This window comes from Natator depressus, chromosome 28, assembly GCF_965152275.1.
Source record: "Natator depressus isolate rNatDep1 chromosome 28, rNatDep2.hap1, whole genome shotgun sequence".
Taxonomy (NCBI): Eukaryota; Metazoa; Chordata; order Testudines; family Cheloniidae; genus Natator; species Natator depressus.
The window spans coordinates 13,723,680-13,745,555 of record NC_134261.1 but is presented as its reverse complement, the minus strand read 5'-3'; the positions used below and the strand labels follow the sequence as shown (position 1 = coordinate 13,745,555).

General features: G+C 48.6%; 1 protein-coding gene and 1 non-coding gene across 2 annotated transcripts in view; one reads left to right on the top strand and one right to left on the bottom strand.

The window, feature by feature from the left end:
* Positions 1-8,412, bottom strand: part of LOC141978918 (uncharacterized) — a 59,470-nt gene extending 51,058 nt beyond the window's left edge. Inside the window, exons 1-4 of the mRNA XM_074941302.1 lie at positions 8,291-8,412; positions 7,766-7,874; positions 1,380-1,493; positions 692-835 (exon numbers count right to left, since the gene is read on the bottom strand). The gene's annotated coding sequence lies outside the window, so the exon portion shown is untranslated. The remainder of the gene's footprint in view (positions 1-691; positions 836-1,379; positions 1,494-7,765; positions 7,875-8,290) is intronic.
* A 3,151-nt stretch (positions 8,413-11,563) lies between these two features.
* On the top strand, positions 11,564-11,635 carry TRNAG-UCC (transfer RNA glycine (anticodon UCC)). The gene has a single exon. It is a non-coding gene; the product is annotated as a tRNA-Gly (tRNA).
* Positions 11,636-21,876: the final 10,241 nt, after the last annotated feature.

Genomic DNA, 21,876 nt, shown 5'->3' with positions numbered 1-21,876 from the left:
TAATTTCACATCAAAATTGCCCCAGGCGCTTTCCCTGCAGAGAGACACTCCAGATTCTGCCACGCTGGGAAAACGCTTGATCACTTTATTACAGTGCAGACCTGGCCCCTTCCACCAGGACTAAACCCAACAGAGACATTTTTCAATCCTCCCAGTAACAAACTTTCTGAACCAAATGGTAAAACAGAAGAGAACCAAAGGAGTCACTTTGGGGGATTCCCCCAGACTTGGTCCCCAGGGCAGCATACTCCCAGGCAGGGGAAATAGGGAGACTCAGGAACTTGCTTTTCCTCCTTCTGCTCCTCCCCTTGTTCACAGGCAAGGGAATCTGTCCCGCGATGTTGCAATAGGTATGTCTGGGCAGGTCAGAGATCTGGGAATTTCTCTCCCCACTTATTTCTCCCACTGCCCCTTTCAGTCTCTCTCCTCTTTCCCTTTCGATCTCCTTTCCCCTCTCCCTGCCCCTCCGGTTTGGACAGTCCCATTCCTGGGTCATTTTCTTCCCCATGGCTGGATCAGCTCTTGCAACTACTACTGAGAGGAGAGATGAGGAATGAGGAGGGGTTGTTTGTGCCAAATCATTTTGCTGCCCATCCTCGGCACCTTCCTTGAGGTCTCTGGCTCAGGAGCTGATGTTGGCAGAGTGTAAGGCTGCCTTAGGGGACTTGTTCCAACTGGAGAAATTCCTCACCTTGGCTCAGCAGAGAAGAAATTTTAAATAAAGTCACTCTCCAGCACAGATCCCACTGGGACAGAAGGAGCAGCTCAACTTGGGCTTCCAGATAACAGTGGAGGAAACAACATCATCTCAGCCAGGAAGCTCAATCCAAGACTCCTCAATAGAGAGAGAGAGTTTGTCTTTTAAAAGACTTTAAATAAAATCAGAATAGAAAGCAATAGTAAAAATCAAGAAAAAAATACAAATTCATCAAAACAACTGCCCATCCCTAAAACTATTAAGTGCATTTCCAGCAGCCCACCCCTGAATAATGTGATCCAAATTATGTATGAGTAGAATATCTAAATTCCAAATGAAGGCAGAAATCCACTAAAAAATAAATTAAAATATGAAGCCCATTGGAAATGCCAGTACTAGATACTTTGCATTGTCTGTTTTTCAAAATGGCTGTCTTTGCTTGACTCAAAATGACATTCACAAGGCATATTACAGATCTATTTGTGAATCCATATTTAATGGTAAAAGGAAATACACTATGAGAAAAATCAAGGGACTATAACCAAAAGATACCCTGCAGTACAACAAATAATGGGTGTAACCTGGAACAAGTAAGAAACAGATGAGAAACAGTCTCACCCCATGTCACAGGGCACACATGGACACGTTCAGAGTCAAATGATGCACACATTCAAGGCCATACCCCTGTGAAGAATTCTCCATTGGAGATCACCCATACGCTTCGCAATCAGAGGATTGCGTAGAGACCACCAGGCTGGATAGACGGAGTCTGCCTCCAGAAGCTGTCTTCTCCACACTGAACCAGGATAATCAATAAGCATTTGAAAATGCTGAATCTTTACCATAATCATATACAGGTATAATGCTTTGGGGCCTAAGCTATTAAAAGTACATTTGTAAGACTCACTGAAGGTAAGCAAATCGCCATGCCTATCAATGTCCCAATCCACAGCAGGAGCAACAGGCAAGGAAATAGAAATGTGAGCATAATCGGGGATGGCTTGCTGTGATGGAGTAGGGCGGATTGACCTGGGAATATTGCAGGGGAGTTTTATTGGGACTGTCTGCATTGGTGATGGGATACCATGGTGTGACTTCACTTGAGGGACGATACCTGAGCCCAGGAGAGAGGTTGGGGCCAGGTGACACCTTTTGTCCGGGAAACTGGACAAAGGCTGGAGAAGGAACCAGGGGGCAGGCGGGGTGAGACAGCTGGAGGGGGTTTTCAGGTTGGAGCTGGCTGGGGAAACGGAGGGAGCCCGAGGGCTGGGGACTAAGCTTCCTCCCCCCCAGAGGGACCTGACTGAGGGGTCCTGTTTGTACCTACAAGCTCTGTTTTGGACTGTGTTACTGTCATCTAATAAACCTTCCATTTTACTGGCTGGCTGAGAGTCATGGTGAATCACAGGAAGTCGGAGGTGCAGGGCCCTGACTCCCCCACACTCCGTGACACTTGCTCAAAGAGGCAACTGTCCAGACCGGCAACACTGAGCCACCAATGAAAAAAAAAGAGAGAGAGAGAGAGAGAGAGAGAGAGAGAGACCAGCAAACAGAATGAAAACCAAGCTTAGCAGCAATGGCCTCTGCTGAGACCCATGCAGAATTAGAAAAAAAATCAAGTGAACTCATTTTCTTCCACCTGCTGCAATAAGTGCACCCTGAACTTTGCTATCCAACAGGTCTCACAAGCACAGGTTATTTTAAAATATTTTTCAAGCTGTCCTACAACCCAGCATCATTGTTGCCATGAAAGGCTTTTTTAAGTTCTGCAACACCCGGCTCTAACTGCTCCATTCTCTGGCAGAGGCCCAGGGTTGTCTGCTGCATATACATTGACTTTGCCACCTCCCACCATTGCCTCAAGGAAGGAAAGGCATCCTTTGGAGGCAACCAGGTGCCGCAAAAATACTTAAAAGAGTCCCCAAAATGAACATCCTGTGCAAGGCAAGTGTTAAAATGCTAGCATGGGTGACAGTCTCCCACAGAGAGAAGAGAACACAAATGAGACCGAACACGATCTGGACTCCCAGCTGGGACAATGCAGCTAGAAAGCAAATGATGAATAAACACATAAAAAGCCCTGCCCAAGTGGGCCCTAGACAAAGAGCTGGTACCCGCACTCAACCAGCTGTACGGCTGGGCATAAGGTTGGAAATGCTGTCGCAATCCTGCCAGACCCTGGTCATCAGCAGGCAGGATCAAACCTGGGACTTCTGGAGCTCAGTGATCTCGGTGCCACTAGACGGGCCAGAACACGACCCCCAGGGGGCGTGTAGGTTATACTATCCCACATCAGTCCGGTCAGCAGCCTGTCAAAGAGCTGAAAGTCACTGAGCAGACAGTGGATGAGGTTCCAGATGATTCCTATCCAATCTGTTCTTAAGAGTACAATTGAAATCCCACCTCCACAAATTAAAATATCACCTGTCAAAAAACCAATTTGCCAAAAGAGCACCCAAGTGCTGGGAAGGAAAAAAAAAGAAAAAGTTCCCCGTATTTCCCTCCAGGAGGATTTTACACATTAATCAAAAAAAGATGATATTGCTCAAAAGTAGCTTGACCCATCAATAAACGTCCTGGAACAACGGCCTGCAGGGCCAGCCCATCTGCAAAGAGAAAGGCAACTCCCACACTCCCCGTGGAACCAGGACTCAGAAAAACCTCCCCTCTCCAATCAGAAAGCCAATTGGTTTGGTGCCTGCATCTGTGCAAGAGTCCTGCAGGAATGAAACGTCCACTTTCTTCTGAGACAGGCCCTCAAAAAGAGCCTGCAGGAGGTACACAATCACAGAGAGCGCTGCCTAGTGGGGAGGGGAGGTTTTTGGCAGGGTGTCTCCCTGTTGCAAGCACAGCCCGGTCCTTCAGTGTCCCTGCCACAGGGGTTTCCCGTTCTCCCCATAAGCATAGAAGCTCTACTAGGCTGGGCCCTTGGACAGCCCAGGCCTTCCCCAGCTGGTCTTTCACCGAGGTGGGGACTCCTGGTAAAGTAATACCCGGCAGCGGCCCAGGCCCCCTGAACAGTGTGTTCCCTGACTGCACTGGCCAAACCAGCCTGCTTCACAGCGCCCTCAGAAACTGGGGCCCCCTCCACCATCCATGGCCATTTTTTAATAGGGGGCTTTCCTACAAGCCAGAGTCCCCAGCGAAAGCCGCGAATTCCACAGCAACAGGCTCTGCCTCCATTTCATGGTCAGGAGTCCCAGAACCAGTCATGCCATCTTCCCCCAGCTAGAAAAGGGCATTACCTCCCCAGAGGCGTCTGCATCCCATTGGCCCCGCAGTCTCAGCCATAGAGAAACACCCATGTTCCCAGGCCCAGGCCCAGGGAGCAGCCACAATAGTTAAGAAATTCCCATGCCCTGTCACTGGCCAATACCGGCCACTGACCCACCCCAGAGGTGGCTGCATCTCAGGTCTGGAGAAAGGAACCCCTTATGGAGACCATTTGTCATGGGGTTTGGGGATACTCTGGTCAGAGTCACTGAGCCATAGTCACAGGGTTTAAGGCCAGAAGGGACCCCCTGGTCTTCTGGCCTGACCTCCTGTATATCACACACCACCAGCACCAACCAGCATCGCACACTAAACCCAACAACTGACCTGAGACCAAAGTCTCACAGACCACAGGAACCTAAACTATTCTGTGCTACGGGAAGAGGACTGGAGGGACACGGTTGCACCAGTGCCAGAGGGCCCAGCAATGGCAGGGAAATGAATCAGTCAGATACATCCAGATAATCCTGGCAAGTGACCCGGCACCCCACACTCTAGAGGAAGGAGGGAAATACTCAAGGTCGCTGCCAATCTGACCTAGGCTGACTCTACTGTGGTGATCAATTAGACCCTGGGCTTGTGAGCAAGAACCCACCAGCCAAACACCTGTGAGAGGGAATGTTCGGTGCTATCACAGAGCCCTGGCCCCACCCAGTGTCTTCTCTCCAGCCATGGCAGTCTCTGAGGCTTCACAGCAAGAAGACAAAATAAATAAAGAAATAAAAACCCAGAATACGTGGGGTGAGAGAATCCCATCCTGACCCCAGCAGGGGCCTGGCTCAAGCTCTGAAGCATCAGCTTTTAGGAACATAAGAAATAAACTGGAACCCAAGGCTGCTCAGCCCAACCCCCACTATCACAAGCAATGCCGTCATACGATCCCGCTCATAATCAGTTGAAGGAGGGAGAGGACAAATTGAAGTTGTTTGCCCCCAGGGGAGTGACCCCCTCATCCTGCCCCATCTGGGGAAAAGGTAAGGGTCCAGCCAACTGTCCGGTTAGCAGCTGGGAAACACTCATCCCCCAAATATGGGGAAGCCTCTGGCTTTGATGTCTACTAAATATGGGAGACGTCACTTTCATCAGCCAACATTTTAATGGAGATAAATGAGGACACAGATGATTCTCAAATGAGAGGGGAAAGTTGGTTTTTAGGATATCAACCCCACCCCCTGCAGCTTCTAATCTGGGGAATGACTCAGGAAAACAGGTTCCCTCCAAACAGGAGTTGCTACAATGAAATAAACATGGGGAAGACCGCTAAAATGGAGAGGGTTTTTTAATTTGTTTTTGATAACTATATAGAAAATAGCAAAATCGGAGAGGTGATCTCAATGTTCAGTAATTAAAGAGAAAAGGGAGGAAATCTGAGGAATTAGGGGTCAGTTTTCACAAATTAGAGAGGAAAGTGGGAAAATGTGAGGATTTTAGACAGGGTGTATAAAAATTGGTGATTTTTATTTAATTTTTTCATGTTATTTAAATCAGATTCTTTTGATTTTATTATTTAAATTAGTATGAGTTTTTCATTTAAAAAAATCTGTTTAAAATGAATTTTGAATTTAATACACAATATTTGAAGGCCTAGCCTTATTATAATCTCTTAAAATATTTAAATAACAAATAAATATGATGAATCCAGGAGTTTGACATTAAAGGCTGCTTTTCTATGTAAAGAAAGAATCAGGGGGAAAGTATCTAACTTTTGAGGTCAAGATTTATAAATACAGCACAGTAGATCGTTAAGGGCTTCATCCTGTGGGCACCAGGGGCTGTGCCACTGGGTGCCACAGACTGGCAAAGTCATCACAGGTGTTGGGACAAAGCCACTGACTCAAAGAGACACCAACAAGGAATGTAAGCTGAAGTCTCTTTCAGGTATATTGGAACATTTTCCCAGGCTGACCTGAAATAAATAGTTTAATTCACTAACTAGAGTTAATTTCTCTGTTTAATAAATCACTTAGTTGTAAGTGTGAAACATGTTTTGATAAAAGAAGTTTACGTATCCAAGACATTTCAGATGATTTAGTTTCATAAAAACAAATTTTATATGCTGCTTTGTGTGTTTAATTAAATTCTAGTTACCATCCTAATGCAGCATAACACAGAATCACAAGCAAAAAGTTAATTTTCTATTAAATAAGCAATATATCATTCAACATTTTCTAATGTACTAAAAATGTACAATTAATAAAAATATGAAAATGTTAAGCTATATAATGTATCTAGTTATAGTGTACTCTCCTTGGTAGCAAAAAGATGTACCTAATCTCAGTGGTGTTGGAACTAGGAGGGCTGGGGGTGCCTGCCGCACCCCCTGGCTTGAAGTAGTAATAGCAAACACCAAATACATAGTTTCCATCATCAGCACCCCCCACTATAAAAATTGTTCCAGCACCTCTGCCTAATCTAGTGTAAAGTGTCTATTTAGTTTTAAATCAACATGTTGTAATTGTATCAACCAAAGGGAATGCACCTTTCTTTAGACAAAAAACCAACAACAACTACAAGTGGAAAAGTTTACTAAACTTCAGTGCTTTATATCAAGGCTTCCCACTGGGTTATTTAAATTATTATTTGAATTGCTGATTTAAATTGCCTTGTTTTAAATCAATCCACCCTGATTTTATATCAACGATCAATAATAGCTAAAGAGGCAAAATGAGTGATTTATCAATATTTTATCAACAGAAAGGAAAAGAGCAACAGTAGCAATAATTTTATTGTAATATTCAAGAATTTGAGAAAAGGACAAAATCTAATGAGATTTTTATGTTAATATTCTATATTTAGATTGGCAGGAAGAAATCTCAAGAGCATATTAAGTTAGTAACATAACTTCAGAGAAAGTGGGGCAATTTTGGGGGGGGGTATTTTATATTGATCTTTAGGAATTAGGGAGAAAAAATGGATCAAAAAATAACATTTGACAACAGGAGAGAAAAACACCAAGATCTGAGGGCAATTCAATAATTACAGGGGAAAAGGGGGAAAGTTTGAAGGGATTCAACAGGAATGTTCAATAAACAATCAGAAAGTGATGGTTCCCTCCACCCCCACCATCCACATGCAGAGCAGGGAGCCCTTTGTGTCACTCATGCCAGGGAGGGGGTGTAGAGCAGGAGATGGGCAGGTGGCTGAGTTGGGGGGGGGGGGAACAGCAGCTAGAGTGGATCCTCCAGTGGGGACATTGGCTCCCCCTTCCCCTCCTGTACCCCTTCCAGGCCCTGTTGCTGGTAGAGACCGGCCACCCCATTATCCCCACCCCAGAGTCCGCCGTGTTTCAGGGCTCTCCCAAACAGCACCCACTAACCCCCCATCCCATTTGGGCAACAATTTCCCTCCTAAACAAGGAGAAACTGCTGCAGATAGAATGGGCAGGGGAAACCCACATATCTGAGGAGATTTTAAATTGAGATTTGAGAAATAGAAAGAAAACGGGTTAATATCTGGGAGGGTAAAAGGTGAATCCTTTGAGAGAAAAGTAGGGTGTGGGGAACCACATGGATTTGACAGGTTTCAGAGGAGCAGCCGTGTTAGTCTGTATCCGCAAAAAGGACAGGAGGACTTGTGGCACCTTAGAGACTAACACATTTATTAGAGCATAAGCTTTCGCAAGCTACAGCTCACTTCATCGGATGGATTTGATAGTCATATTTGGTCATTAGAGAGAAAGGAGGAAGAAGTGGAGAGAATTTTTTTCAACATTTGAGGGGAAAGTGACAAAATCAGAGAAGATGCATTTAACTCCCCCCCCACACACACATACACTTAAGCCCCCCACACACCTACCTCTTCCCGGTCTTCTCCCCCTGAAATCTCCTGCCTTCCCAGAGACACTTCAAACTCCCCCAGGTCACACTTGCCTGGTGTCAGGCATCAGAGGGGAAGCCGCGATAGTCTGTATCCACAAAAACAAGCATGCATCTGAAGAAGTGGGGGTTTTTTTACCCACAAAAGCTTAGACCCAAACCAAGCTGTTAGTCTTTACGGTGCCACCGGACTCCTCCTTGTTCCAGCTCACAGGGTCTGTCCCTTCCCTCCACCTCTGGCTCATTGTTCATCCCTCCCTTCCCCACCCCTCCGCCCCCAGACAGGCAAGCGGGGGGACCAGCTCTGGGGCTCTTTCCCCACCTGCAGCCCCCGGGGCTTTGCCCGTCCAGCCGGTCCTGCCCAGAGCTGCAGCAGGCAGCTCCGACCCTCGCCGGGCCCTTGCCCGGGGCAGATTCCCAGGGGCTGCGAGACCTGAGAGCCCCTGGGGCAGAGAGTCACTTTCCTGCCCGTCCCCAGCACTTCCCAGGGGTGCTTCTCACTCACCTGCAGTCTGCAGCCCGGGGGGCTGGTCCCAGCCGGAGAAAGCCCCCCGCGGCTGGGCAGGGAGGGGTTAATGAGGGGCTCCCCCCAGCACAGACCCCCATTGGGGTGGGGGAGCAGCCGCTGCTCAGCCCGGGCTCCCGGGTCAAAATGGAGGGAGCAGCGCCTGGGATTTGAGGAGCATCCACGCCCAGGTGTCTGGTCTCGGGGCTTTGTTCTGCCTGCTGCCCGCCTCCTTCCTCCCAGCACCCAACGCTCAGCGCTGCAGCGGCCCCTTCCTGTGTCACCAGCCCCGGGCCTGTCTCCGGCTGCGGGCTGGAGCCTCCTCCCTGCCCCTGCCCGGCGCAGAGCGCGGCCCTGACCGCCCGCTGCAGGCAGGCTCTTGGGGCCAGCTCCTGGTCGCCGCTGCGGGGCCGAGCCGGAGAGAGGGGATGCCCTGGGGACAGGGACGTGACTCAGTCTCCCTGCCAGAGAGGAGGGGAAGGGGGGAGACAGGGAACGAGGAGAAAGAAAGGAGCAGAAGGGAAATAAGTGGGTGGGGGAAGGGGCACCCAAAAAGATGTAGCAAATGACAGCTGAGGCCTCTGAGAAAGTACCTAGATAAAATATCACATAGCTGCAATTATTAACACCAAAACACTTTCGGACAACCGCGGTAAGTTTCGAAATTGTTTTGAGTGTACAAAGAGTATTAACTTCGGTTTTGTCAAAGAAAAGGATTGCAGGCCTAGATGCAGCTAGATAAACATATTCAAAACTTTCCAGCCTTAGTGTGGCTTGTTTAGTGTCCCTATCAGAGTTTGAAAGAAAATGACACGTGAATGCTCTCGCTTAGCTTTATGCGTCAAGCCTTTCCAGTGACAAATACACACCCACATACACCTGTATTAACCTGCCCTGACCTTGGCATTTTCAGTGTGGGCTCCCCGAGGCACAGGGGAAAGGGGTGCAGGTTCCTGGGGTGATGGGACTACAGGGGGTCATTGTGGCCCTGGGAGTGTCACTGTGAGGGGCAGGGTCCATGAGGGTGTGACTGTGAAGGGAGGGCTGTGAGAGGGGGAGCTATGGGGTGTCTCTGTGAGGGGGAGGGGCTTAGGCTATGGTCACTTCCAGGCACCCCCTGACATGGGAGTTGAACTGTCCCCTCCCCCAGCAGGTTCTTTGGGGCGCCCTAGAGCCCAGCATGAAGCTGCTGCTCCTACAGGGTCCCTGGGAGTCACAAAGGGGTGTTGTGAGATCACTACCCCGTCTGGCCTGGGGTGGGGCAGGGGCCCCCGAAAGAGCCCTGTGGGGAGACTCAGCCCTGTGGGGACTCATGGGCTGTGGAAAAGCACTTCCAGCAGAGGTGACACATCGGGAAGGGGGGGTGGGTATGTGATGCAAGGTCAAATGCACCTACAGCAGCTGGCCCAGGTGGGGAGTGGAGGGAATGGGGCAAGAACCTCCTCTGGCCACTGGGACACTGCACCTGGTCGAGTGTCTGACTGCGGCCGCAGTGAGCGGCCTCCCTCCTAGGCTCGGCTTCTGGGGACGGCGGGTGAGCAAGCCGGAGTCCCCACTCCTCCCCCGGCATGCTCTGAGTGGACCCCTGTCCCCAGAAGCCGAGCCCAGGCAGGGATTGGGCTGCCACTTCCCCCTCTCTCCCAGGCAGCTGGCTACACTGTACCATGCAGCAACCAGGAGCGGCTCCCTCCCACGCCCTGCCAGGGGCCTGCCTGCCAGGGAGAGCAGCCAAACGTCCTGGGGGAGCCAATGCAGCAGGAGGACAAAGCCTCTCCCCCCATACAGCTAATGTGGGGTGTGGGGAGTGTGAGCGCCCCGGACTGGGGAGGAGACAGGTGGGGAGGTCACGTGTCCTCTCTTTTAGCTTGTGCCCCCCAGTATGGGGAGGCAGCAGTTGTCTCTGACTTCCAGGAACTGGGATTTCCAGCTGCATTCAGGTGTCAGACAGGAGAAGGAGGAGTTGCTGCTTTGGGAAAGTCTGTGGGTGTTGGCTGTAGGGGAGGTGCCCAGCAATCAGCCTGGCTGAGTCTTTATTCTCGGGGATTCCCCAGAGCGCTGCTCAGACAAGGCTGAAGTAGGGAGCAAAACCGCTGCCTTTCCTGAGGGTTGGCTCGGTGGCTCGGTGAGCAGCAGGGTGTCCCCAGGACCAGTCCAAGCCTGCAGGCCCCAGGAGGCAGGGAAGTCGCCTGGCTCAGGCTGGGAACGCTGGCCCCCAGAGGACTGGCCTGGCTCCCTTCTCAGCAGCAAAGAAGTCAATTCCCCCCACCCCGATAAGTCAGCCTGGAGCTAAGGGCAGAGCTGGGGGTGTCTCCTTTCACTCCCGCTGGGGAGTGCGGGGTCCGGGGGGCCTTTTGGAACTGAATTGGGGACACCAGCCTGACAGAACTGAGAGCTCAGGTTCTGACTAATCTTTTTAATAATATGATCAAATCCTTCCATCCCAGTGTCACCATCAATAGAACTGTGTCCGCCTTGTAGGTTACCAAGGGTGAAACCCAACAGCTCTTAAAAAGAAAAAAGAAAAGGAGGACTTGTGGCACCTTAGAGACTAACCAGTTTATTTGAGCATGAGCTTTCGTGAGCTACAGCTCACTTCATCGGATGCATAGCATATCGTGGAAACTGCAGAAGACATTATATACACCCAGAGACCATGAGACCATGCATGTCTTCTGCAGTTTCCACGATATGCTATGCATCCGATGAAGTGAGCTGTAGCTCACGAAAGCTCATGCTCAAATAAACTGGTTAGTCTCTAAGGTGCCACAAGTCCTCCTTTTCTTTTTTCTTTTTACGAATACAGACTAACACGGCTGTTACTCTGAAACCAACGGCTCTTGGAATCCAGGAGAGGGGAGATGAAGCACTTGTCAGAGTCTCTGCCCATAACCCATTTGTTAGTCTCTAAGGTGCCACAAGTCCTCCTTTTCTTTTTACTGCCCACAGAGGAAGCCTGCTGTGTTGCATTCCTGGTGCCCTGGCGCCATCGTGTGGCCATTTCCTTTCCCTCCTTTCTGTGAAAAGTTTTGTTATTTTGCACAGAAACTTTATTTCCTCGGGAGAGACCCAGGAGCAGGGGCTGCCTGCATGTACCAGACACCCACTAGAAGGTGACAGATTAACAGCCTTAAGACCATCTTTCAGTCACTCTGGGAACCTGTCTCTGCTCACAGATGACAGGCTGCCTCCAGCCCACACATCCTGCTCATTAGCTGCAGGAGTGAGTCATTTTGCTCATACTTGTGACCTCTGGAAGAACTATTTCCAACACATGCATTGGTGGTATAGTGGTAAGCATAGCTGCCTTCCAAGCAGTTGACCCGGGTTCGATTCCCGGCCAATGCAAATATGTTTTTTTTCTTTCTCTGGAATTTGTTTAATGTCAGTCACATTGTGTGATAATCACATTATCAGTGGAATGAGAGAATTCCTGTCGCACATCCCAGCAGGTCACCAAACACACAATGGGGGAAGCATCCTTGTGTCATTGGCCAAAGTCAGAATTGTGGGAACATGCATCTGTAGCTCCTTGTCTTCAGTGTTATATTTCCAGCTGTAGGAAGTGTTTGTATCATGCTCAGGCATGATGGGGAGAAAGGGGGAAAAACAGTTTTTGCTGCTACGGATTCTTTTGTGTTCGAATAATAATGACATAACAAAACTTAAGTGGACACAAGAACAAATGGCCATCAGCAAGTTTAGCCTTGAATTTAGATGAAAGTTTCTAACCATCAGAGGAATGAAGTTCTGAAACAGCCTCCCAAGGGAAACAGTGGGGGCAAAAACCCAACTGGCTTCAAGACTGAGCATGATAAGTTTATGGTGGGGATGGTATGATGGGACGGCCTACAATGGCATGCAGCTGATCTGCGACTGCTAGCAGTATATATCCCCAATGGCCGGTGATGGGACACTAGATGGGGAGTCCTCTGAGTCACTACAGAGAATTCGCAAAAAGAAAGGAGGACTTGTGGCACCTTAGAGACGAACCAATTTATTTGAACATAAGCTTTCGGGAGCAACAGCTCACTTCATCGGATGCATTCAGTGGATGCATCCGATGAAGTGAGCTGTAGCTCATGAAAGCTTATGCTCAAATAAATTGGTTCGTCTCTAAGGTGCCACAAGTCCTCCTTTCTTTTTGCAAATACAGACTTACACGGCTGCTACTCTGAAACCTATCATTATACAGATAATTTTTTCCTAGGTTTCTAGCAGGTATGTCTTGCTCACATGCTCAGGGTCTCACTGATCGCCGTATTTGGGGTTAGGAAGGAATTTTCCCCCAGTCTGACTGTCACAGACCCTGGAGAGTTTTCTCCTTCCACTGAAGCATGGGGCACAGGTCACTTGCAGGTTTAAAACTTGGAGTCTATGATTTGAGCACTTCAGTTACTCAGCCAGGGGTTCTTGGTCTAGCACAAGACTGGGTGGGCGAGGTTCTGTGGCCTGCGATGTGCAGGAAATCAGACTAGCTGATCAGGATGGTCCCTTCTGACCTTAAAGTCTATCAGCCTATGTTTTAGAGTGACCAGTAACTCAAAGCCCCCTAGTGTCCCATCTCCAGCCGCTGGGGATATTTGCTACTGTAAGTGACCGATGGGCCACATGCCATTGTAGGCAGTCCTGTCATACCATCCCCTCCAGAAACTTATCAGGCTCAGTCTTGAAGCCAGTAGGGTTTTCTGTCCCAAGTGGAGGCTGTTCCGGAATTTCACTCCTCTGATCATTAGAAACTTTCATCTATTTTCAAGCCTAAACTTGCTGATGGCCAGTTTATATCCATTGGTTCATTAATAGTGGGGGCCTGTGATAGTGTGGGAGAGGGAGGGAGAAAGACTGGAGAACTGACAGTGGGACCCAGAGAGATTCCCTGTTGCCCGACCACCCATCTCCGGGAGGAGCCAACTGGAATTTCCCTTGGGAAGCTGCGGCTAATAACTCTGGTGTAAAATCAGCATTCCATTTTAATGCGATTAAAGCCTCTCACACCCAGTGTCACAATCACGGAAATGGCTTTGTCCTGCTATGTTCCCAGCACAGCAGTAAAGTGAGCAGACCCAAATCCCTTTTCAGAGTCAACACACACATAGAGGAATCATGGGGCTTTTCATTCCTGAGGTTCTGGCACCAGCGAATGGCCATTTCATTTCACTCATTTCTGTTAAAATCCTTAGAAATGTTATGTCCTTGGGAGACACCCAGGAGCAGAGGCTGCAGTCGTTGAATCTGCACAATCCCAAACCAAACAATAAAAGATAAGGATTGAAATGTTCCCCAGGTTCCTCGGTTCCAACCTGCCTCCTGCTCGGCTGCCGATGCAGCTCCATCCTAGCCCCCAGTAGATGCTGATTCCCTCAGCCCCAGCTGGGCAGGGTGTGAAATGCTTTCACTCTGCATAGGATGACCATAGTTCCCAAAGGGAAAAGGGAACACCACGTGGGGCTGGCCTGAGCCGCTGGTCCAAGCCCTGCTCCCCCCCTCCATGTGGGGGGCTGGCGTTGCTCCACACTCAACCCCTGTTCCACCCCAGCTCCTACTTATCCCTGGGGCTTTCTCCCAGCAGAGGGACATTGCAGGGGACAGGGTCCCTGTTTGCCTTTGCTCTCTGTCTAGCCCAGCCCAGGGTGCCTAGACCTGGGGTGTCTGAGCACCGTGGCCCTGCATGGAGCTGCCATTCACCTGCCCCTCACTGGGTCTCAGCTTTCCTTTACTCCAGCATTTTTTCTCTCCATCAGCAGCAGCATCCCAAACCCGTTGCACTTGCCTCCTGTCCCCTCAAGGGAGCAGTGTCTCTGCAGTGTGAAAATCACCTGCAGCTCGGCTCTCTAAGCATTCGGTCTGTGCTGACGGGACCTTTCCCTCCAGGACGCAGGGGTTCCCTCCTTCTCCATCATCATCCACCGTCATCCCAAGAGGCACAGGGGAGAAGAATCACCATAGAGCCAAGGGGATTTAGGAGCACAAGCCCCACATCCCTCTGGCAGTGAATAGGAATTATTGAGCTTATGCAGGGAAAGCCCAGTACATATTGAGTCTGACTCCTTAACCCATTAGATCATCACAGCTGGGCAGGACAAAAGAATCTGGAGACACTAAGGATTAAACCCAGGGCCTAATGCAGGTGAAGCACACATGCTATCACTGAGCTAGGCAGCCCTCCCTGTAGGTTACCCCCCGAATCGTGCTTTTCCCAGAGCATCCTGTGGCCTCAGGACTGCATGGAAAGCAGATTCTCCTCTTCATCCCTGAAGACCCAGTGTTCCTTCCTGGGGTGGGGCTGGTTCAGGGAGGGGGATTCACAAGGAATGCCTTTGCAACAGGGCCACATCTTGTGCAGCAGAGGTTGTGAGGGGGGGAGGTTGTGCCCTGGACTCAAGATACAGAGACAGAGTCAGCCCCTACCCTGCATGGGAGGCAGCGCCCCCAGCCCCCAAAGTGCCATAGTAGGGGATGGGACTCCATGCCTGATCTGGGTGGCAGCAATGGTGTGGGGATCCAGGGGGCTCCCATTATCCCAGGATGAGCCCCCAATGTTCCTGGCTATCCCAAGTAAGCGTGGGGCCTCCTATCTCGGAGTCACGCCTTCTATCACCCGGCTGCAGCTCCCAGGCAGCCGGCATTACTGTCCCGCACCACACTGGCCCCTGCCTACTGCTGTTCAGATATTGCACTAGTCTGAGTCTGCTTTCAGAAGCCAGTGCGCACTGTGGAGGCCCCACATTAATAACCATTTTCAATATGAACTTACCCAAGATTCTATCAGAATACACTTTGGGGAAAACCTTTTAAAAATAATAATAAAACTCCCTTCCCCAGAGAGTCCCAGGGATCTTGATATCCCGTGTATCGGGCAATGAATGTCCACTGAACATGGAGGAGATAGTGGTATAAACACCTGAGACTTCGCTGGCTAGATAAGATCCCATCTTCATATAAATGCCAGGGAGCTGTGCTCTGCCCTAAAATAGTGACAATCGTAGAGTAGTTAATCTGTGGAATTATTAGACTAAAGCATATGTGCAAAGCATGTGCTCTGCCACTGAGCTACCTCTCTATGCCCCATCCAGTTCTGGATGATCAAAATCTGAGCTCTCCTGCTTAACAGAATTTATTGGCTGGCTAGGGGTGTCCTCTGTGCTAGCAGCTATGGGCAGATTTGTTCGTTCCTTGTCAGCTAGGTAACTTGCATGGACACCATATGCCTTAAAGAGACACAACCAATTCCCATTAGCATGTCTGACCTACAGGTTTTCTGATTTCCAACAACCAATTTCTGCATCCCTAAGGCATCACGTGCATCAGAGCTCACACAACATATCCAAAGTGTCTCGCGGTCTATTCACAAGGCCGCTCTGCTGTGTAAATCCCGGAATCCAGCCTTTCCTCTGAACCTGAGTCACTGACTGTTCACTTCCAATATCAGTTAACAAAGAAGCCTCCTTTAAGCTACCCACACTGGATTTTTCTAAAGCAAATTCAGTGGGTTCATACACATTTGAAAGACTCTGGCCATTAGACACCAACACACTTCTCTAAGGCTTTGTCTACACTTTGCACTTTTTAGCAACCCAGTCAGGGTTACCTCCTCCTGAGCTCACGGTAACAGCATTTGCATAAAAGGTGGCAGTGTTGGGGTATACATGATTACCCTCTTTCTGGTCACAGCATACCTGACTAAACACAGACAACTGCTCAGAGTCATACATGCCCCCCCTTCACAAATCTCCGTTAGGTACAGATAACATAGAAGATTCACATGCATACTCTCGCTGGGGCTGGGTTATGACATCAATTTGATCAAACACAGTTACCATGTTATTATCCAACAACATACCAAGACTGATATAAGCGGGATTTTCAGGACGATACAGTTCCTGCTATTCTTTAACTTTTTTGATTTGGAGCGTCAGTCTGGCAAGTTTTGCCTCAGCTTGCAAGCTGTCTTCAGCCTGCTTGGTTCTTTCCTCAGCTTCTTTTTGCAGCTGGGCCCAAGACTTGCTTCTCTTGCATTCGAAGATCTGCCAGTCTTTGTTCATGTTCAAGACACAGGCTCTCTCTCAGGGCTTGCAGTTTGATTGCTTCTGCTGCAGCAGCTGCATCTGGGGCAGGTGAAGGAGGCCCTCTTTTCTGATCACTGGCCCATTAACAGACTTTTCAGTTCTCGCTCTAGGGCTTTTTTCCTAAAAGTCAACCCCCTCTGTAAGCACATTTCTTCAAGGGTTTTTCTGTCCAGATCTTCATATGATTGTTGCTCACTCATTGTAACTGATTTTTAGCCTTTAAACTCTCCAATATCAAAATTAATTTTTGACAAGCATGTGGTTCTGATCCAAAACCCAATTAACCTGTGGTAATGTGTATCCTAGCCAGACTACGCCGCTGTGACTGGGGTTCTGGGGGTGGGGGGCACACTGAGATTTCTCAATTTGGGCTAACTGCAAAGAATGGGGCAGACAATTACCAAAACTGGTGGTTATTTCAATACTTAGATTCACCAAGCCAGCAACAAAACAGCTTCCACAACACCTTACTGGTTACCTAGAAGCCAAAACACAGTTCCCTTAAAACAACCCAGCCTTGGGCTCCCTCCCAGACAGCCAAGTCAAATACAATAAGGATTATTGAAAATCTTGTTCACTATATAAGAAATTCTACCAATCCCGAAGAGTCGGACACATTACCCACCAAGTTAATGACTATTTCAGATCTTGACAAAAACATGCCAATTCTTATTAACTAAACTAAAAGTTATTTTAAAAAAAGAAAAGAAAAGAGAGAGTATTAGTTAAAAGATCATTATACGTACAGACATGAATATAGTCCTTAGGTCAGTTTCATAATAGAGACGGTGAGCTTTAGAATTGCAAAGAATTATTTTCAGAATCAGTTCATTAGGTCATAGTCCAATGTCCAAATATTCAATATCAGGGTGGTCCAGATGGGACGGTAGACCTCAGTCTTATGACTCAAACTTCCCCTGAAGGAAGCTTAAGCAGATCTGAGATAAAAAGGATCAAGTCTGAAGAACCCTTTATACAGTTCCAGGCATTCTCTTGAGAGCACAGAGTCCTGAGGTGAACAATAGTGTCTTTGATGTAACCTCCTATTTCCTAAACATCATCAGTAATTAGCTACATGGATTAACATAAGGCAATTGCCTATCGCCTACCATTTGCAGGTGATTTGCTATTTACTTCAAAGAGAAATCGAGACAGTGATACCACTATATTTACAAAAACAACAAGGAGTCCTTGTGGCATCTTAGAGACTAACAAATTTATCTGGGCATAAGCTTTCGTGGGCTAAAACCCACTTTATCAGATGCATCCTAGTGAAATAGTGTTTCCTAATATCCAACCTAGACCTCCCTCACTGCAATTTGAGACCATTGCTTCTTGTTCTGTCAACTGCCACCACTGAGAACAGCCTAGCTCCATCCTCTTTGGAACCCCCCTTTAGGTAGTTGAAGGCTGCAATCAAATCCCCCCTCACTCTTCTCTTCTGCAGACTAAATAACCCCAGTTCCCTCAGCCGCTACTCGTAAGTCATGTGCTCCAGCCCCCTGATCATTTGTGTTGCCCTCCGCTGGACTCTCTCCAATTTGTCCACATCCCTTCTATAGTGGGGGGACCAAAACTCTATCAATTGTATTCATGCTTATGAATATGTAATCAATTAATGTAAGGAATGAGTTAGATAGTGTGAGTAACAGCCAATGGCAAAACAAAGAGGCAAATATCGCCTTTTATGGAACCAGGGTATTATCTTGGTGAAGGTATAAATCTCGAGATGGGCGGCCAGGTCAGGGGTACCAACAAGGAAATATAACAGAACGCTAAACTTGGGACCGGACCGGACCGGAAGCAGTAGAGCCTTCCTGCAGATCCGAAGGGACTTCGGGGACTCTCGTAGCCTCGTGGCCAATCTCCAGGCAGCTGTCGCCTGGCCAGCCTCAGCCACCTGTGAAATCAAGATCAATCTTCACCTGCGCCTGCAGCATGAATGTGATATGTGTGTGAGTATAGCTGTATAAAACAAGTTTTCCTCAATGCCAATAAATAAACCTAAGTGCTCTTCTAGTTCGACCTTTGTCTGAGCTCATTCCTTGGCTGGTTCCAAAGACAGGTAACAGTACTTGGCAATCTTCTCCTGAGCTTTTCTAGGGATCGCAGCCCACGGTCACCATGGCTGCTGCTGTGAATGGTGCCATGCACATGCTCACTGAAGCAGAAGTGTCAATAAGCATGTCTTGTTTAAACCTTTAGGGGAGTATGGGAGGGGATTTCGGAATCTTAACTTTTGCATTGCTTTGTGACTATAATGACAATAGTACTTCTTGGTGTGTGTTTAATCTGTAGCTGCTGCCCTTGAGGGGTTCCCCCTCCACACCCACAGAATGCCTGAGCCAGATAAGGAGGAGAGAAGAGGATCTGAGATGTTCTAATCAGTGAGATCCACAAGCCAGTGCTGCATCAGACCATGACCAGGGGGCCTGGAGGATAGATATTGCAGACTGAATGGAGAGGGAAAGAGCAGACAGGAGAAAGACACAGGAAATGGAGAGGGAGATGCATCAGAACATAATGGGGCTTCTCCGGCACCAAACACAGGACTCACAGGCTCACCCCCCTGTCCAGTCCTTGGAGAATTCCACTATACCACCTCCCTCCTCCTCCCCAGTCCATGTAGCATCATGGGCTGTACCCCTACCCCTCCACACCAGGGGACATTAAGGACAACCACAGCTTTCACATACTCTGACCTCTGAAAGCCATAGCTGATGTACGGATAGCTAACATGGACATGAATATTCCTTCCCTTTCTTTAATCTCTGTTGCAGACATTTATTAAGATTCTAATGTATTTGCTTTTAACTTGCACAGAATATTCGTGAAGCATTTTCAATTTCAATATTTGTGAAGCAATTTCAATTCGATTCATTAAAACTGTATATTTTTGGGAAATTATTCATCTTTATTATTTCCTAACATATGTTGCACAATGCGCGGCAGTAGTAAAAAGCACCCACTTTGTTACTGTGCATTGTGACCATTCATAGGGTCAGTGACTGTGTAACAATCATAAATCTACAGTAAGAACCAGTGTTATACTGATACATGTAAACCAAGCACCATATGATTCCTAAAAGGTCCCAAGACTGCCTGACCGGGTGTAGCCCAGTACACCACAACAACACATTATTGTGGCTCACTGTTAAATTACTTAAATCTAATAAAATAGTTGTGAAACATTTTTTCAGTATTTACTATGGTGCCATACAGCCTACCTTCTCCCTAAGTCTCACCCCTCTTTGTTCCCCGCCTTCCTTGTATTTTTGAACACCCCCCCACTAATTGCAATTTGTGGAGAAAACACTGCAGTGAAATATTTTACATATACCCCTCCGGAACAAAGAATCCCTTATCAAAGTATCTGACTGCATAAAGTCTCATAGCAGTTCACATATTTGTCTCATCTGTGGCTGGGAGTCCGTGAATTCCTCTGATCACTTCTTCATTTTTTCATGGTTTGTATGTATAAAAGCATCTTCTGTATTTTCCACAGCATGCATCCGAGGAAGTGAGCTGTAGCTCACAAAAGCTTATGCTCAAATAAATTGGTTAGTCTCTAAGGTGCCACAAGTCCTCCTTTTCATTTAGCTTTGTTATTGTACAGATACATGTCATTGTGCTGTTTAATTTATATTTTAAACAGCCAAAGAAGGGCCCACAGGCCTCATCCAACTCACAGAGTTCTACACCGTGAGAGCTGGCAGAGGTAGGTCACACTTTGCTACTCCTGGACCAGAAGATGGGAAAGGTGAGAGGTAGCAACTTGGGACAGATGCAATCCTCATCGGTTACAATGTGCAACCCCGGGACCAGAGGATGCTCAAGATGAGAGGTAGCAACAAGTCAGCAAATCAGAACAACCTTGTATCAGCAATTGCTGCTGGTAACAATTCGCTCCTCCAGGGAGCACATCCCCACACGCCTCCCTCTCCCTCCCGATCAGCTGTTTCATGGCATGCAGGAGGCTCTGGGGGAGAGGAAGGAAGAGCGAGGGCACGGCAGGCTCAGGGGAGGGGGCAGGAAGGGGTGGAGTGGAGGCAGGGACTGTGGCAGAGCCTGGGGTTGAGCAGCAAGCACCCGCCGGCACATTGGAAAGTTGGCGCCTGTAGCTCCAGCCCCGGAGTTGGTGCCTGTACAAGGAGCCGCATGTTAACTTCTGAAGAGCAGCATGTGGCTCCGGAGCCCCAGGCTGGCCACCCCTGACCTAGCAGCTTTGTTACCACCCCTTTCCCTATCAGCAGCAGCACATTCCTTGTGCCCTACACCCCAGCAGGGCACAGGGAGACCCGCCCTGGCTTGCGCGCCCAGCACTGGCAGAGGCGCGGGGGTGGGGAAAAGCCCCCTCGGTGTGAGCTGTGCTGCGCATGCCCAGGAAGGGCTGCTGTGCACTGGGTGTGCTGGGAAATGTAGTCTCCGCCTGCTTGGCACCGCGCATACATGGCAAATCGCGGGGACCGGCAGGCAGGGGCACCTCGGCCCTTTGTGTGGCTCTGCGGGGCTGGGAGCGACCTACCCCGCCCGCGGGCCTCGTGGGGCCAGCTTTCGGTACAGGCCGGTGTTCCTGAAGATACGTGTGTCCTACATCTTTCCAGACCACCCTGTGATGATGTGAGTGAAATGCTCTCAATGATCCACAAGCACCTGCAACACCATAGAAAAATGCCCCTTCCTATTGATGTACTACATTGCAAGGTGTTCCAGTGCCAAAATTGTGATATGCATGCCATCTATCGCCCCTCTGCAGTTAGGGAAACCCATCTCTGCAAAGCCATCCACTGTCACGCATATTGCCGGGAGTCACGGTCCTTCCTAGGAGGATGCGATTAATGGCCCTGCACACTTGCATTAACGCAGCCCCAACCGTTCACTTCCCGACTCCAAACTGATTCGTGACCGACCAGCAAAAGTCTGGAGTCACCAGCTTCCACACTGTGATCGCCACACACTTCTCCACAGAGAGGACAGCTCTCATTTGGGTGTCAGTGTGCCTCAGTGCTGGGGCGAGCTCTGCACACTGTTCCAGGAAGGTGGCTTTCCTCATCCAAAAATTCTGTAGCCACTGCTCTTCATCCCAGACCTGCATGATGATGCAATCCCACCACGCAATGCTAGTTTCCTGAGCTCAAAAGTGATCATCCATTGTGTGCAGCTGTTCTGGGAATGCCAAAAATAATGTAATGTTGCTCCTATCCATGGCAGACAGCATATCAGGCAACTGTGAATTAACTGCACTGCCATTCGGGATGTGTTAATGACATCCTGGGCAATGTGACAGCAAACGTGCAGCTGGTGGTTTAAAAATATCATATTGCCGCTACATAAATCCATGGTACGCCCACATCTTGGATACTGCATGCAGATGTGGTCGCCCTATCTCAGAAAGATATATTGGAATTGGAAAAGGTTCAGAAAAGGGTAACTAAATGATTAGGGGTATGGAACAGCTTCCATATGTGGACAGATTAAGACGACTGGGACTTTTCAACTTGGAAAAGACATGACTAAGAGGGG